General features: G+C 40.5%; 1 protein-coding gene and 1 pseudogene across 1 annotated transcript in view; one reads left to right on the plus strand and one right to left on the minus strand.

Moving 5' to 3' along the window:
• ALK (ALK receptor tyrosine kinase) overlaps positions 1-17,285 on the minus strand; it is a 1,045,272-nt gene that overhangs the window by 840,425 nt on the left and 187,562 nt on the right. The window lies entirely within an intron of this gene.
• The window catches only part of LOC118841221, a 102,783-nt pseudogene continuing 85,720 nt past the window's right edge, over positions 223-17,285 (plus strand).

The raw sequence follows: 17,285 nt of genomic DNA on the forward strand, positions 1-17,285 counted from the left end.
CCATTTTATAGATGAGGAGCCTCAGGTAGAGGTTAAGTGACTTGCCCAGGGTCATGCAGCTAGTAAGTTTCTGAGGATGTGTTTTAACTCAAGTCTTCCTGAATCCAGGCCCAGTGCTCTACCTACTATGCTCCCTCCCTACTAGATGTGACTGAGTTTAGGACTTCTCAGGTGCAGCAGGGCTAAAGCCAATTGGGTGCCTACACTCAGTTCAGCACAAATATGGCGAACAGAGGACCACCAGGTTTCCAGAGGCGGGATGAACCAGGCCAGGTTGGTGAAAAAGGGAAGGTTAAGGTTCCACATTGATCAACATTGGGATTGGACCCGTAATTGCTACTGCACTTCTGGACCAAGTGAGATAGGGAGATAGTGAGGCCTAGTCCCAAACAAATAAAACAAAGGAACACCAAAAAAACCCCACTGGAAAGCAGAAGATTACAAAGGAAACCAATTATATTGGAATATAGTTCTCAAAATATTAAAAACAAAAACCAAGCTCACAGTTGCCAAGTTAAGATCCTTGGCCTTGGAAGACCTCAGCCCACTGTTTCCATTAATTTCACTCAGGAGTCATTTGGGGATAGGCCTAATAGTGTTAAAATCAGTTGGGTTGTAAGAACCCTGAATTACTAGTGGGTTCTTGATCTCTCTCACCTATCCTTCCTCAGGGTGCCTTCTGAAAAGGAGGGAAAAAATAAGAGAAAGCTCCAAAATTGTGTTAAATTCCTGACAGAAAGGACAAGACCATTTGAATGCATTCTGCAGTCCTCAGAGTAAGGCAGGCAGACTGTTCATTGCATAGCCAATCAGAATGGATCCCTAATGATCATTTAGCATCTCTTAAGAAACAGACTGGTTTCACATGTAAGCAGAAAAAGCACCATCACCAAAACAGAAACAAAAACAAGGTGCTGGTGGCAGGGAGATAAAAAGCACAAGCAAAGAGAAGCTGGGTTTGAATCTAAGTAGGAAGTCAGGCTTAGAATGAACTTTAAATGTCACGGAGCCCAATCCTCTCATTTTACAGAGGGGGAATCCAAGATCCTAAAATGGGAAGTGACTAGCTCAAAGCCACAAAGCTAGCTAAGGGCAGAGGCTGGATTAAAACAACAACAACAACAAACAACAACCACAACCCTGCAGATCTCTTCCACTTCCAGGCCAATTTTCCCACCAAATTGAGCATCTTCTTATAAAACGAAAATAATCTGGACAAAGATATTGTCATCATTCAATCTCTACCCATTGCCTTCACTTCACAGTTAGTAGGCTTTCCCCATTTTCAAAGCTTTCATAGTGATAAGCTTTGTGACCTGAGTAAGTCACTACTCCTCTCTGGGTCTTAATGTTTTCACCTGTAAAATGAAGGAGTTGGACTATATAACCTCTGAGATACCTTCCAAGACTAAATCTTACAATCCTGTTAAGAAAAGCCTTTCTGGACTGCCATAAAGAGATACCAGTAATGAAACACTAGAAGGACTATGCAGGTCAATTAACACTAATATCCATTCATCCATCTATCTATCTATCTATCTATCTACCTTTTCTCTCTCTCTCTCTCTGTATGTATATATATATATATGTATATACATATATACATATGTGTATATATATGTGTGTATATGTATGTATATATACATATATATAGATACTTTTGTGGAATTTGAACTTGTGAGAAGGAGTAGGTGGCTCCTTCTAGTAATGGAGCTGGGTCAATCATCTATAATTTAGAGTCTTGTGGGGTGGGGGTGGGGCACCGAGAGGTTAAATAACTTGCCCAGAATTATATAGCCACCCTGTGTAAAAGGCCAGACGTGGACCAACTGTAAAGTCAGCCCTCTATTTATTATGCAAGGCTGCCTGTTTTCAGTTCCATGATGGTTTCATAAGCTATTTTTGTACCCTAACCTCATGGGAGGTCTGGTAAAGAACAGAGGGGTGTGAATAGTGTCTCACAGATGGGTCTCTGATTTTGTGAATATGACAATGTGAAAAAGTAACAAAGAAATACATAAGGCTCTTTTCCATAAAATGAAGTCTGCATCCCTTTAGTCTAAAGACCCTGAAAGGCTTAACATTAATCAGTGGCTTTCTTTTTGTCAGAATGAAGGCTGTGATTTTTTTAAAGCTATTGATCATTATCATGAGAGGCTCTATGGAAAGAGTGCTGGGTTTAGAGTCAGAAGACCTGGGTTCAAGTCCCGGTCCAGCTGATTACTACCTAAGGGGCCTTGGGAAAGACCTTTCACTTCTCGGCCTCAGTTTCTTTGTCTTTAAAATGAAGAGACTGAACTAGAATGACCAATGAAGATCCTCTCCAGTTATTAGTAAATGGTTCTATGATTCTCTTTCTATAATTTCTTACTAGGTTGAAATAGAGCGATCTACATACAATGTACACTCAACTTGTCGTTGAATCACCAGTGAGTGAATGCTCCCTGTTACTGGGGAGGGGGAAGTGGGGAATGAACTTCAGCTTTAGTAACAAGATACGGCAAATCAACATCGAACATTAAATTCTGAACTTTACCAGCAATCATGAGAAGAGAAGAGATTTTTTTTTTCAGAGGAACACTGTGAACCCTGGTCATCTTCACAAGACCTTATTGAAGCCTTTGGAGAGGAAGAGCAAAATCCAAGGGAGATATCAACTTTTAATTCTTTTTTTTTTTTCATTTTTACCAGACCTGCCATTCCATTGGGGACTACCAAGGAGAAGACTTCCTCTATTATACCAATGCCCGTTGATACCTGCTCTGCAACCTAGAGTCTCAGAGAGTTCATAGGCCAGACTTGAACTGAGGTCTTCTGGGCTCCTGGCAAGTCTGAATCATACAATTGTCATATTACCCTGTACTGTAGTTGAATCACATACATATCCATTTCCAGAATTCCCAATTGCCATCTTTGATAGACAACCATGATCAACCCCACCAACTCCAAAGGAATAAGAAGCTCTGCACCAGGAGTGGAGAACCTGCAGCCTCTCAAGGCTACACATGGCCTTCTAGGTCCTCAAGCACAGCCCTTTGACTGAATACAAACTTTACAGAACAAATCCCCTTAATAAAAGGATTTGTTCTGCAAAACTTGGCATCAGTTAAAAGGCCACACCCCAGGACCTACAAGGCCACATGTGGCCTCCAGGCCACAGGTTCCCCACCCTGCTCTACACCAGCACTCTGCTTCTACTGAGAGCACATTAAGTGCTGAGTGACTCACTTGTGTATCACTGAATTGTTAGAACAAAATAGTCTTAATTGCTATGTGAAGGGCTTTAAATCTGGCCAAGTGTATAAGGAAACTTTGATTAGGCAAAAGACTTAGGTAAAAATAAATAATGCAAAAGGCCTCTATGTTTAAGAGCAGTTGGAATATCTCTGTTTGCCTCCATTCTCAAAGGATGCTGATTTAAGGCAATAATCAGACTTTGGTTTTTACTTTGAACAGATTTAAACAAGTAGAATCAGTGAATTATTAGAAATGGCCATTAGCCCATATGGACTCTCCTTATTCTAAGCAATCTTGGCTAAACAACCAACTTCAATTGTGCCTCCTGCAGTCTCCACCCCAAGCTTATCTTTTATTTATTTGAAAATGCATTCATGTTGTTTTCTGGCATAGAATGTAAGTCTCTTAAGGGAACTTTGTCTTTTTTATCCCCAGTGCCCAACACAGTGCCTAGTGTGTACTAGGTGTGCTATAAATATATAAATGCTTGGTTAATTGATACTACCCCCAAAGACAATAGTTATTGGTCCTGATCTTCATTTACACACACACACACACACACACACACACACATCCTAAGCTGCAGTTCATCAATTGACTCTCAATCGATGCCATCAGCCCACTAAATCCACCTTTAAAAAAATAATGAAAGAAAAAAAGCAAACAGTTTCAGTCACATCCCCACTCCTTCAGACTGCAGCATCTCGACAATGCTCAGCTTTTCAAGTCTTCCTTAGGCACTGCACACTTCCACCCTAGGATCCTTCGGGGAGCAGAGACTCAGAGCCCTTGCCAATGGAGGGCTGTTCAGATAGCAGAAAGAAGTTAACCAAGTTCATATGGTTCTCAATTCCCCAAAATTTTGAACTCAGTGACATATCCTCCCTGACAAGCACTACCCAGCCCCCACCTTACCAGTGGAGTTCTCTGTTCTTAGGAAGTTGTAGGGTTTCTGTTTTTGCTTTCTACTGCCAAGCAGTATTTTTTTAGAATAAATCATGGAATAAAACCTGTACTTTTCAAAAGGAGAGAAATGAAGAGCTAACTCAGGGCTGGATTTCAAAGGGCAAATCTTATTTTTAAAGTACTATTGATTAAGTCTAACTGCAAACACGACAGGGTCATACTGAGCTAGGAGCTTGCAGTAGAAAGCCAGGCAAAAAAATATCCAATCTCTGTGCAGCAGGGGTCTGTGGTCTGGCAAAACCACTTCTTCTCCCTCTAGGAAGGTAGGACCAGGTACTTATAGCTCAGAGAGCTCAGCAGGAAATAGAATGTCATGAGAAAGGAAGTCCTGTTGTTTGAGAAGCTGAGTGGGTCTAAAAAGATCCCTTTATGACAGTTGCTGGCTTTTTTTAAGTTGACTGGGTTTTGACTTTACCACAGAGAGAAATGGGTCAAGGATTAATATTTGATCACAGCAGCCCTTGAAGTCTAGAACCCAACAGGTGCTGGCCCAGCCTTAGATGAGATACAACATCCATGGTTCTCCAGTTTAACGCTTCCTTATCTCCCACATTAGAATCACTGGCATCTAAGATCACCGAATCATGGGTTTAGAGACAGAAGGGGCCTCAGAGGTCAGAGATAGTCCTGGATCCTAATAAGACTGAACCACCCAACAACATCGAGAAGAAACATGTAATAAGCACCTATGATGTGCTTTAAACATTCAGGCTACAAAGAAAGGCAAAACTCTCAAGGAGCTCTATCTTAAGGGGAAGACAATGTGCAACGACCACATACAAACAAGACAGAGGGAGGATAAATTGAAGACAATCTCAAAAGGGAGGCATGGCGATGAAGGGGGGCTGGGAAAGGCTTCCTGCAGAAGACAAAACTTTAGCTGGGACTTGAAACCCAGCAAGCCAAGAGGCAGAGATGGGGACAGAGAAGGGTCCAGACATGAGACACTCAGTAAAAATTAAAATGCATGGAATTGGGAGACGGAGGTACAGTAAGGAGGCCAGTGTCATTGGATTTTAGAGTATTCAAAGGAGAATAAGATAGAAGACTAGAATGATAGTAAGGGGTCAGCTTATGAAGGGTTTTAAAGCCAAACAGTGGATTTTATATTTGATACTGAAGGTAATAGGGAGCCACAAGAATTTATTGAACAGGGCAGGGGAGGTGACATATTCAGAACTTCTCTCTTGGAACATCAGTTTGACATATACAGCATACCATTTGCATTATCTGTAGCTGAATCACAAACATCTTGGTTCCCAGAATGCTCAAGCTCAATTCTGGATAAACGTATTAACTGTCTTACAGAGGGTCACTTAAGTAGCAAATAACAGAAGCATGATTCAAAACCCAAGGTCCATTGACTTCGAAGCCAGTATTCTTCCCTCTGTACCATGTTGCCTCCCTCTGACTTTCCTCCACTCCCAAATCACGAACCTCATCCTCCCCCGCCCCACCTCCCATGTCCAATGTCTCTGCTCCTATTCCAGGATGCCTGAGAATTGCTGGGGAAAAATAAGCCACAAAATCAAGTTGATTTGACCTGCTACATATTCATGATTTATAACCTCAGCTTAGCCCTCCCTGCTGCTCAACAATCCTTATTAAGTCCTTATCTCATTCCCAATAGCGACTATAAGAAATCTTCTCTTCTTGTTCCTTCTAACATCTCTACCCCTCACATCCAACAGATGACTTTGCCTCAGTCTTCTTCGGAAATATTAGGCTATCTGGTGTTAACTTCCTCAGGTCTCTGATCAAACACCCTCAGCAATGCTGCCCTCTCTTTCCTCCTCCCCTTGGCCAGAGAAGAGATATCCTTACCACTTGCTGAAGCTAATCACTCTATTTGTACCCTTTTCCCCTACCCTCCCACCTACTCCAAGGCATTGCTTCAGCAGTCATCTCCTCTCCTTTGTTCATCTTCAATCTCTTCCCTGACATTTGCTACTTCTCATCTTGTTATTGCCAAAGGTACTTCTTTATCATCCTTTAATCTCTGTGGGGAACCAAGGGCATGCAGAAGTCCCCTCCTCCCTACTCACCTTCCCCTAGACATGAGAAGACGATACTGAAACTCCAGCCACATTTGGGACCAATGCCTTGCCGAGGTTGACAAAATTTGCCATTATCTTTATTCATTTTGCATGAAGACAACTGACACTGGAAGGGGACTGCTTCTGAATCAACAACCTTCCACCGAAACTCATGTCAACAAGACACCAAAGAAAAGGGGTAAATTGGAACAAATCCAATTATCTTTTCTGATGACTTGGTAACTAACCAAGACTTATTCTCAGGATTTCGTTTCTTCTGGGTGACAATAGAATATGATACCGCAATGAAACTTTGGGATGAAGCTTTATTTACAGTCCTCAGTGAACCTTTGGGTAAAATGGCATCGAATATACATATTAAGCACTTTCATGTCTGTTTTATGTATATGTATATATGTGTGTATGATTATATTATACACACATATATATACATATACATACATATACTAATACTTACACACATATTTATATACATAATTGACACACACACATAGAAAGAAAGAGGGAGGGAGGGAGCGGGGGAGAGGGAGACGGAGAGGGAGAGAGAGAGAGAGAGAGAGAGAGAGAGAGAGAGAGAGAGAGAGAGCGAGCACACACAAGCTGGGAAGGGTTGGGGTAGGGCAGGAAAAGGAGAGTAACCAATCAGGAGAGCAAGGCCTAGGGCCAAAGGTTTCTCCAAGGTGAAATGTGGTAGGAGAGAAGAAGGGTTTCAGGTGTTGCGGTGGATAGAGCATGGCCCTAGAATCAGAAAGACTTAAGTTCAAATATGCATCAGACACTTAGTAGCTGTGTGATCCTGGGCAAGTGTCTTAACCTGCTTGCCTCAGTTTCTTCATCTGTAAAAAAGTGATAATAATAGTAGCTACTACCCAGAGTTGTTGCGAGGATCAGTTAATAACTGTAGGGCTCTTAGCACAGTGCCTGGTGCATAGTAGGTACTATATAGATGCTGTTATTAGAGAGGTGAAGCATGGCTGGATCCTTTCTAAAATGGTGGTCATAGGGAAGTCACCAATTAGGAGATCAGGCATGGATAAGAGGCTTAGAAAACATGGCACCTGTTTTTGGGGGGGGAATCTAAAAAAGAGATGTTGATGTATAATGTACCACTACTTTTTATTATTCCTTATACATGACACCCCGTATCTCCCATCTCCATGCCATTTCACAGGCATACTCCCATGCCTGGAGGGCATTCTTACATCCCTTCCCCTTCTCAGAAGCTCTTGTTTGCTCCCAAACTCAGCTCAAAGACCATATGAAACTATTCTTGATCCCTCCAGCTGCCACTGGCTCCCCCAAAGTACCATAGATTCAGTTTTAAATACGTTTTGTTTATACTTGTCTCCCCTATTTGAATATAAACTCCTTTAGGGCAGGTATTATTTCATTTTTGTCTTTATATGTCCGTCATTTAGCACAGTCCCTGGTACACAGTGGGCCACTGTAGGCTTGACTGACCTCCCATCATCATCACTTTTGGTTGGTAGTAGTGATGCTCTGTATTGAACTATACATACTCTCTTACATGCCCCAATCCCTAACCCCATGACCCAAATGATGAACGTGGGAAACAGTAAACTTGGGTTAGGGGTATAGTCTCTGTAGAACAAAATCTTTTTTTTTTCCCTTGGTATGAAGTGATGACCACATTTATAACCTTGGCCTCACCCATATTCACCACACTTTGGCCAACTACGTGTCATAGAGGTGAAACAAATTATAAGCAGGCAGGAGAGAGCAAGGAGTGGACAGCCTATTGGTATCAGCATGAACCATGCCTTCAGAAATAAAGGGTAGGTCTTCCTGGGATTCAGTCCAACTTCATACTTTAATCTTGCCATTCCAAGGCTACCAGGCTGGCTGATTTGACCCTCTCAGAAACTGGCACGCTCAGCTTACTAAGGTGAATAGGCCAACGTGGGGTGTGCCTGGCTATATGTTCTCTCTGCCCTTTTCCTCCTTCCTCTTGCTTTGATTTTCCTCCTCATCCCACACGAGATTTGTTTTTTTTCCCTATCCAACAATACTCACTTCTTTGGGTAAGAGCAATTGTATACCTGTTGCCCTTTCTAGCCTCCATCAAAGACTGTCAGGAAGAGAGACTAATTATACTGAAGACTTTTAGGAAGCTGCCTGAAAGCTGCCTGAAACTAATTTCCCATCAGCCTTCAAACAATAACGACTTCCAGCAGCTGGAGTTTGAACTGAACCAGTGACCTTCAGCAAAACCTGAAAAGCTCCGTGTCCCATTATCACTCCCCAGAGCCAAGCTTCTCTGTGACTTTCTTTGCCTTGTCTCTCACCTTTTTGAGAGCCCAGACAAAGGAGAATTCTTGGCATGTTTATGCCAGCTCTGCCCCAGTTGCCAGTCTAGGCTCTCTCTGCAGCCTGCACTTTATACCTCATAGGAAACAAATGTCTCATAGCAGGAACAATACCAATGTTCATTAAGACCACTCTTTTCAATGACACATGGCAGAGGTGCTGGGTTTCCATTTGCAAGTTAACTTACAGAAATCTCAGCCAACTCATCATTAGTAAGTATAATTCTTTATAGGCAGCAAGCTAGACTGCAGGTAGCCCTAAATTTTCTTACTTCCCCCCATTCATATTCTCATTCTCCCTCCCTCCCTCTCTCTCTCTCCCCCCCATTTTTCTCCTTTTCTCCCCTCCCCTTCCCTTCTCCTCTCTTTTCTTCTTCTTCTTCTCTCTCTCCCCTTTCCTCCCCTCTTGCCTTCCTTTCTCTTCTTCTCTCTCCCCCTTTTTTCCCCTTCCTTTTTCCTTCTTCTCTTCTCCTTCCCTCTGTCTCCCTTCCCTCTCGTTTCCTTCCCTTTTCTTCCCCCCTCCCCCAATATATGATTTTATTGCTGCAGGGAATTCCCAATGAGGAAATTCTCTCTACCAAAACAGATAGGCAACTGTTCTGTGATTTAGACTCTTAGAGAGGTTAAATGACTTGCCCAAAGTCACACAGGCAGGATGTGTCAGGGCAGGACTTTGAACCCAGGTCATTCCGACTCAGAAGCCAGCTTTCTATGCGCTATCACAATACTTCCCTTGCACCTATTAGAATAGTTAATAGCACATCTAAAATTTTGAGCATAACATTTCTCTCCCCTCCTATCAGTACTGGCTGGGATGCCCTGTCACTGTACCTTAGGGTTTAGATGACAGTCTGTTCTCTCTAAAACACCTAGACCACTGAAAGGATCCAAGCAACATTCTTCAATGAAGTGTAAAGTCACAGATACTGGTTGAGGACTTAAAAATAGACAGGATTCTCTCAAAATGGCCCCCAATCCCCAGCAGACAGACCAAACAAAAGCCAATTCACTAAATACCAACCTATCTCCTAACAAAGGACCATTTACCATCAAGAAATCAGACAGGAAGAAAAATAGATGAAAGGCATCCATTCCTGTTAATATGAGACATACTTTCTATGGTGCTAAAAAAAATCCACCAGAATACTTATTCAGCTCAAGGAGGTACTGACAGAAAGCTCAGGTCAGTTTTGCAGCCCTTAGAGATGAAAACTGAAATAGAGCCAATGGAGATGGGGGAGAAATAGTGAGAAGGGAGAAGCAACCATCATCAGAGCTGACTTTTTTGGAACAATGGTAATATTTCATTCTGGATCTGGGATTTCATCTGTTTAAAGAACTCCTGGTGTTTAAACTCCATCCACTGATGTAGATAAGCGACTCCTTTATAACTTAATGATCTAAGGGGGTAATAGAGCTAGAAGGGACCTTGGAGACCATGTAGTTTATCTCTTTCATTTTATGGATGAGAAATCTATGGCCTGGGGACATGACATGACTTTTCTGACCACTGCCACTTAGCTAGTACTTGACAGAGCTGAGATTCAAACCCAGGCCCTCTGAATCTAGATCCAATGCCCTTTCCTCCACATCTATAGCCTTTCAGAGTTACCTAGAACACTGAGGCATGGAAAGACATGGCCAGGGCCACAAAGTTAATGTACGGCAGTGGCTGGCCTGAACCTGAATCTCTCTGGATCCAAGTCTAGCCCCCATCCACCTTTCCATGTGACATCTCATATAATAATAATTGTTTAAGGTTTGCAAGATACTTGGTGTATGTTATTTATATCTTGAATCTTCACAACTATACTGTAAGATAAGTAATACTGGCAGCAATATTTATAGATGAGGAAACTAATATTCTAATTGACAATAAATTATTAGTTTATTTGTTGTTGTTGGGTCGTTTCAGTCACATCCAACTCTTTGTGACCCCATTAGGAGTTTTTTTGGCAAAGATACTGGAGTGGTTTGCCATTTCCTCCTCCAGCTCATCTTACAGATAAGGAACTTGAGGAAAACAGGGTTAAGTGACTTGCCCAGGGTCACACAGCTAGTAAGTGAGGCCAGATCTGAACTCAGGAAGATGAGTCTTCTTGACTCCAGGCCTGGTATTCTATCCACTGCACCACTAGCTGCCTTTATTGGTTTATAATTAATGATTAATTATTAGTTGCTAATATTCTAACTAACTACTAATATTTCTTCATTTTCACCATCCTTTGGTTTCCTTTATGATCCTATATAATTTATTTTATGTTTTGACCCAAAGGGATCCATAACACACAAAATGGTTAAGAACCCTGCGATGCTATATCAGCAGTTTTATAGACAAGGAAAATACTATTAGTAAACATTAAGTGGCTTGCCTATGGTTGCATAACTAGTAAGTGTTTTACAGCCAGTAGGCACTTAAATGTTTGTTGAATGAATGATATGCCAGAGAGAGGAGTGTCTGAGAGACACTCTACCATACATAGCAAACTGCCTTTCCAGAGAATTCTAGATTCCTGAATTGACTTGCCCAGAATGACTGACAACTCAGGTTTACAAATATAGGGCTCTTCCCACCATAATAAAAATGTGTTAGTCCTTAGGTCTTTCCCTCCCACCTCCTAGAAGGATAACTAGTCCCTCTCATATTCCCTTCAGCTAATAGCCCCATTACCCCAAAACATTCAATATGGAAGTCCTTTGCCCTATCCAACAGCCGCTACTATCTTACTAGAATCCCCAAGGCCCTCAAATCACATTCCCCCTGTCTTTCTCTCATCTCCTTTCTCCTCTCCTCTTCTCTTCTTTTTCGTTTACTTTTAGTTTTCAATTTCAAAGCACTTTTCTCTCTCTTCCCCAATATAAAAGAAAAACAAAATCCCTGTAACAAATGTGCCTAGTTAAGCAAAACAAATTCCCACATTGTCCACATCCAAAAATGTATGTTTCATTCTGCATCTTGAATCTATCCCCTCTCTGTCAGAAAGGTCCCTTTCAGCTCTAAATCTGTAATTGGATGATCCTTTCTTCGCTAGGGTATAATTTAAGGCCCTAAAATCTCAGTATTTTGAAAGCTATAAAGCTCCCCTGTTTATTTCACTAGAGCTAGGGTTCTTAACCCTTTTTGTGTCATAGGCCCCTTTGGCAGGCTGGTAAAGCCTATGGACCCCTTCTCAGAATGTTTCTTTTGGTTTTTTTTCTTTTCTGTCTTTCTTTTTTGCCGTGGCATTTATTTTATTTCTTAAAATTAGGTAATTTTTAGTTTTCAACATTCACTTCCATAAGATTTTGAGTTTTAGATTTTCTCCCCCTCCCTCCCTTTCCCCTTCCCAAGACAATGTGCAATCTGTCAGAGGCTCTACATATACATTCATATTGAACGTATTTTCACATTAGTCATGTTGTAAAGAAGAATTAGAACCAATGCGGGGATAGAATATTTCTTAATGTATAAAATAAATGACACAGGATTACAAAAGAAACCAAAGATTAATGAAAATGAAGACTTCCCCATCTATGGTCATGAACACCCTGCAGTCTATCCATGCCCCCCCCCCTTGGGATTCAGTGGAACCCAGCTTAAGAACTCATGCATTTGAGTAAGGACTCCATTTTAAGGAAATTCATGACATGACCTTACAACTAGTGATCAATGAGCCCCAAAAGGATTCTGCCCAGTAACTAAGAACTCACTCCAGTTTCTGCTAAACATCAAGCATCCTGGTGCTGTGAAAATATGGTCAGATTTAGTTTGGATCTCTTCATCCATGACCTTTCTGAGCACTGCACAGAGCTCCAACCAGGTGGGTCTGCATAACTTAGAGAGACATGGAAATCAAAAGTGAGAGCAGTCATGCAAATCAGCCCAGGCTGACGGGCCAAGAAGTGGGAAGAAATCAGGCGAGGCTGAATATAAATCAAGATGTGGGGAGAGAGAAGTTGGGCACAAATGGGAAATACAAACGACCCTCATCAAACTCTCCAGGGTCCTGGGTTCTCATGGCCATCACATACTTCATCACTATGACATTAGGAACTGTGGGAAAGACTGTGGAAAATTTTCACTGACCAAGAAAAGGGGGGAAAGTATCTGAGGGTGGATAGGGTGTTTTTTTAACCCATCTTCAAGGTTAGGCTAAATATCTTTCTTATTCTCTGTTCCAGAAATAAGTGGCTTATTTAAGTCATTCATGACTGCAATTTTACATACACATAGAATGAGAATGAAAGTCAGAGGGAGAATGATTGGTGGCTCCTTTTTTTTTAAAAGACAACTGCAACCTATTATTTTTTTTTTGGTTCTTTTTAAAAGTTTCAGTATATCCTTTTTTCTTCTCCGGAGATATTTCTTTCCCTCTTCCCAGCTCATTCCCCTCTTTTCCCTATAATCTCCAAAATTCTTATATCCTTCCTAAGTGTAAGAATATAGATAGATGCTCCCTAATCATTATCTGTGAACCAACTGACGGGGGGGGTCATTCCTACCAATACGAAAAGCAAAACTACCTTCCTAATTTAACTCAAGCATCCGCACAATCCATCCTCAATGCGCCTCTTCAGAGGCCAACGCTGGTTAGGGACAATCTAGAGGCAAGTAAAATAAATGAATTTTAAAGCTTGCATTTCCTAGGAGAAATAATGATTTTTGTTCCTGACAAGATTTAACCAAAACTATGAATTGAGAGAACATGTGAGGAGTAAGATTTCTCCAAGGAGAATTACAAGTTGTTCGAATCAGGAGGTATCTTAAAGGTCATGGGCCCATAGTTAGGAACCTCAGTGGCCATCTAGTCCACATCCTCTTCCTTGCCTACAAACACCACACACACTACACACACTTTACAGTTGAAGGAACCAAGGGCCAGAGTGAAGTGACTTGCCCAAAGTCACACAGCTATAGTGATAGAGGTGAGATTCTAAACCAGGTCTGTTGAACTAGATCAAGGGCTCTGGAATGCATCAATTTTAATGGGATAGATGGTGACAAGTATAATTATGGCTGGGTTTCACTTCTCATTCCCCTAACAATTATCACAGGACAGAAGGTCATGGGATCACTCCAGCATAGAGTTAGAGCTAGAAGGGCCTCAGAAGCCAGGTAGTGCAAGCTCTTTATTTTACAGTAGAGGAAACTGAGGCCTGGAGAATCTGACAGCAGGTACTCTTTAACAGTTTAATCAAATAAATTAAATTTTATTTCATTAATCTGTTAAAGGTTATTATTTGTATCTGTCAGAGAAATGGGAGGCAGTCTAGTGAGACAGAAAAATCATTGCAAGCTATCCACATCCAGGAAAAGAACTATGGAGTCTGAATACAGACTGAAGCATATCATTCTCATTCTCATTCCCTCTCTCTCTCTCTCAACATGACTAATGTGAAAATATGTTTAATATGAACATATATGTAGAGCCTACATCAGATTTCATGCTGTCTTTGGGAGAGGGAGAAAATTTAGAACTCAAAAATCTTATGGAAGTGAATGTTGAAAGCTAAAATTAAATAAACTAATAAAAAAGAAGTAAAAAAAAAAAAAAGAAAGAAAGAAAAAGCATTAGACTGGGGGCAGGAGGGAGACCGTCAGTCAAGAGATCAGAATTCTGGTTTCCATCATGCAATTGGCTAATTTTGTGACTTTGCAGAAGTCATTTTGTTATAGTTCTGCCAACAACTAGAAAAGGGACCATTTCTAATGAGCAGATGGAAATTAAGGTTGTGCTTGTAAATGTTTAACAACCAGCTCTCAGGAAAAACAAAATGTATATGCTTTTTTGCATTATTAACATTTTCTCTATCACTTTCTTAAGCCAAGAGCAAAACAGTAAATAAAGCCATGATTTGTAGTGTTTGCTGATTTATGAGCGGTAAATCCTCACACTAAAAATTTAATATCTAGCTCAGTCCTCCAGCACACCTCTGATTTTTTAAGCTCCTGTAGGGGAGGGATTGGAATTGTTTCACTTTTGTGTTTGTAGCCACACATCTACCGCAGTTCCTGAAACATACTAGGTGTTTAATTGTTTGTCGATTGATTCATCGATTTTAAGGTGAACAGACCCATTCAAAGCTTTTCAAACTTAGAGCACTATATCTTTATAGTTATTAATATATATAATATAATATATATTAATATAGTTATTAATTATAATTATATATAATTAATTAGCTAAAATTAATACATTAAAACAGGCAGTACAGTGTAAACAAAAAGAGTCGTGGGCTCAGTATCAGAGAGCCTGGGCTGAAATCCTGCCGCTGCCACTTCATACCTGTATGTCCTTGGGCAAGTCATTTACATTTTTTCGATCTCATATTAACTGTCTGTAAAATGAAGAGGTTGGTCTAGTTGGCCTCTAAGGCTTTTTCTAGTTGCAAATCCATGATCATGAGAAATATATAGTATATATGACACCTAAATATATAACATATATAACACACAGAAATGATAGATTTTTTTCAGTTATGTAGTTTTACAAATAACAGATACCTGCTACAAATGATAGGCTTTTTTCTCTCTGTTAGTCAGGCCATAATAGCAACTGCAGACCAAAGCTACCATACAAAGTTTTCTAAAAATCTGCTCTAACTCCTGTTTTCTACATAGCAAAGTACTATTTCTAAAAATTTCAGACTTAGAAGGGACCTTAGAAGCCATCTAGTCCAAATCATATCTGAACAAGAATCTGACCTCATCACTCAACTGAAACGGCTCTCTCCAAGGTTACCAATAATCTGCAAATTGCTGAACCTGACCTCCATTTATCTTTCTACTTCTCAATCTCTCTGTAATTTTTTGATACTGTTCACCACTTAGATATTCTCTCCTCCCGTGCCTTCCGTGATATTTCATTTCCTGGATCTGTTATTCCATCTCCTACCTCCACGTCTTTGCCTGTCTCATAAAGATGAAATGTACTCATTCCATACCATCTCCTCTTAAAATACTCAGCTTCAAGGCTCCAATGAGTTGCCATCTTATTTCTAAAGGAAGACTTTCTGGATCCCTCTAGTATCAGCATTCTCTTCTTTCTCGAAATGTAGTGTATCTATTTATGTATGTAAATGTGGTAGCCTCCAATAAAACATTAGCCCCTTACAGATAGGGGCCACTAGCTTTTTTTTAATTTCCCTAGTTTCTAGCCCAATGTTTTGTACATAGAAGGCACAAATATTTGTTGACATGAATTGATTCTATCTGTATCCCTAATACATGGACTTGAACATATTTTTGAATGGATTACATACATAGGCAAAGCAAACTAAAAAGCGGAATAATCTCCCATATAATCAGATAGTAGGCACTCAGTTTGGCTAATTCGAGCTAGGACAGAGTGGCAGATCTTGTTTTCTTAAGAGAGTGCATAGCTTGTGGTCTTGGCTTGTCATAAGAGTAGGGCTATAAACATACTGCAGCATGTATAGAGGCAGTTAGGTGGTACAATGGATAGAGTGCCTGGTCTCAAGTCAGGAAGATCCTGGGTTCAAATGTGGCCTCAAACATTTATTAACTATGTAACCCTGGGCAAATCATTTAACTTGCCTTAGTTTCTTCGATTGTAAATTGGGATGAGAAGAGTACCTACTTTTCAGGGTTGTTGTGAAGATCAAATGAGATAATATTTGTCTAAAAATGTACTTAGCACAGTGCCTGGAACATAGAAGGCACTGCTTATTCTCTTCCCCTTATTTAGGGCCATTGACCCATTTGGTGATGACTAGTACCCAACTTTAAGCCACCACCCCTTATCAATTACTGGTACTTGTATTATCCCCATTAGAATACTAACACTGCCTGATGCTAAACAATATAAGCAATGCAATGTAAGCTTGGGCAAAAAGAGAGATTCATCCATGACGTCATTCCACAGACATTAACAAAATGTATTTACTCTATCTGGTCAACTTTGGTAGAGTTGGGTTCCTAAAGACACTGATTTCCAGAGTTCTGTGACATAGGTAGAGTTGAAAAAGTGAAAAAGGGAATGGAATATGTTGCGAAGGGCATTGCGACATTAAATCATCCCTTTAGTGAAGGATGTAGCTGGCAACTGCGAAAGAAACAGATGGACAGGACTTTCCCAGAGACATACACAAAAACACAGGGAGATAGAAACAGAGAAGCAGAGAAAGCCACCCGGGTAACTAGGTTCATCTGAACTTCACTGCTCTGCCACAAATTCATCATTACCTAGTTCCAAATATTTAGCTACCACATGAGGGTCAGTTTTGAAACAAACCCCAGAGGTTGGGGATCTCCTAACATTTAGATGCTATCGACCTGTAATCCATCAACCAATAAGCATTAATTAAGAACCTAATACATTCCAGGAGCCATACTAAGGCATTGACAATACAAAGGTAAAAGTAAAAACAGTGAGAGAGGGAGAGGAGGAAGTAGAGAGGGGAAAGAATGAGAGAGAGAAAGAAGAGGGCAGGCTTTGATTTGGTAGAAATAAAAGCCTAGGTTTCAAATCTTGACTTTGTTATTTCCTTCCTGTGCGTCCTTGTCAGGAGTGTGCTGATAAATGTTTACTAACTAGCTCTCCAGGTAAAAAATGTATGTATGTGTGTATGTGTATACATATATACATATATATATATATACATACACATATATATACACATATATATACATATATACACATACACACATAATATATATATACACATACACACATAATATATATATACACATACACAC

Source organism: Trichosurus vulpecula, chromosome 3 (genome assembly GCF_011100635.1).
Source record: "Trichosurus vulpecula isolate mTriVul1 chromosome 3, mTriVul1.pri, whole genome shotgun sequence".
NCBI lineage: Eukaryota > Metazoa > Chordata > Mammalia > Diprotodontia > Phalangeridae > Trichosurus > Trichosurus vulpecula.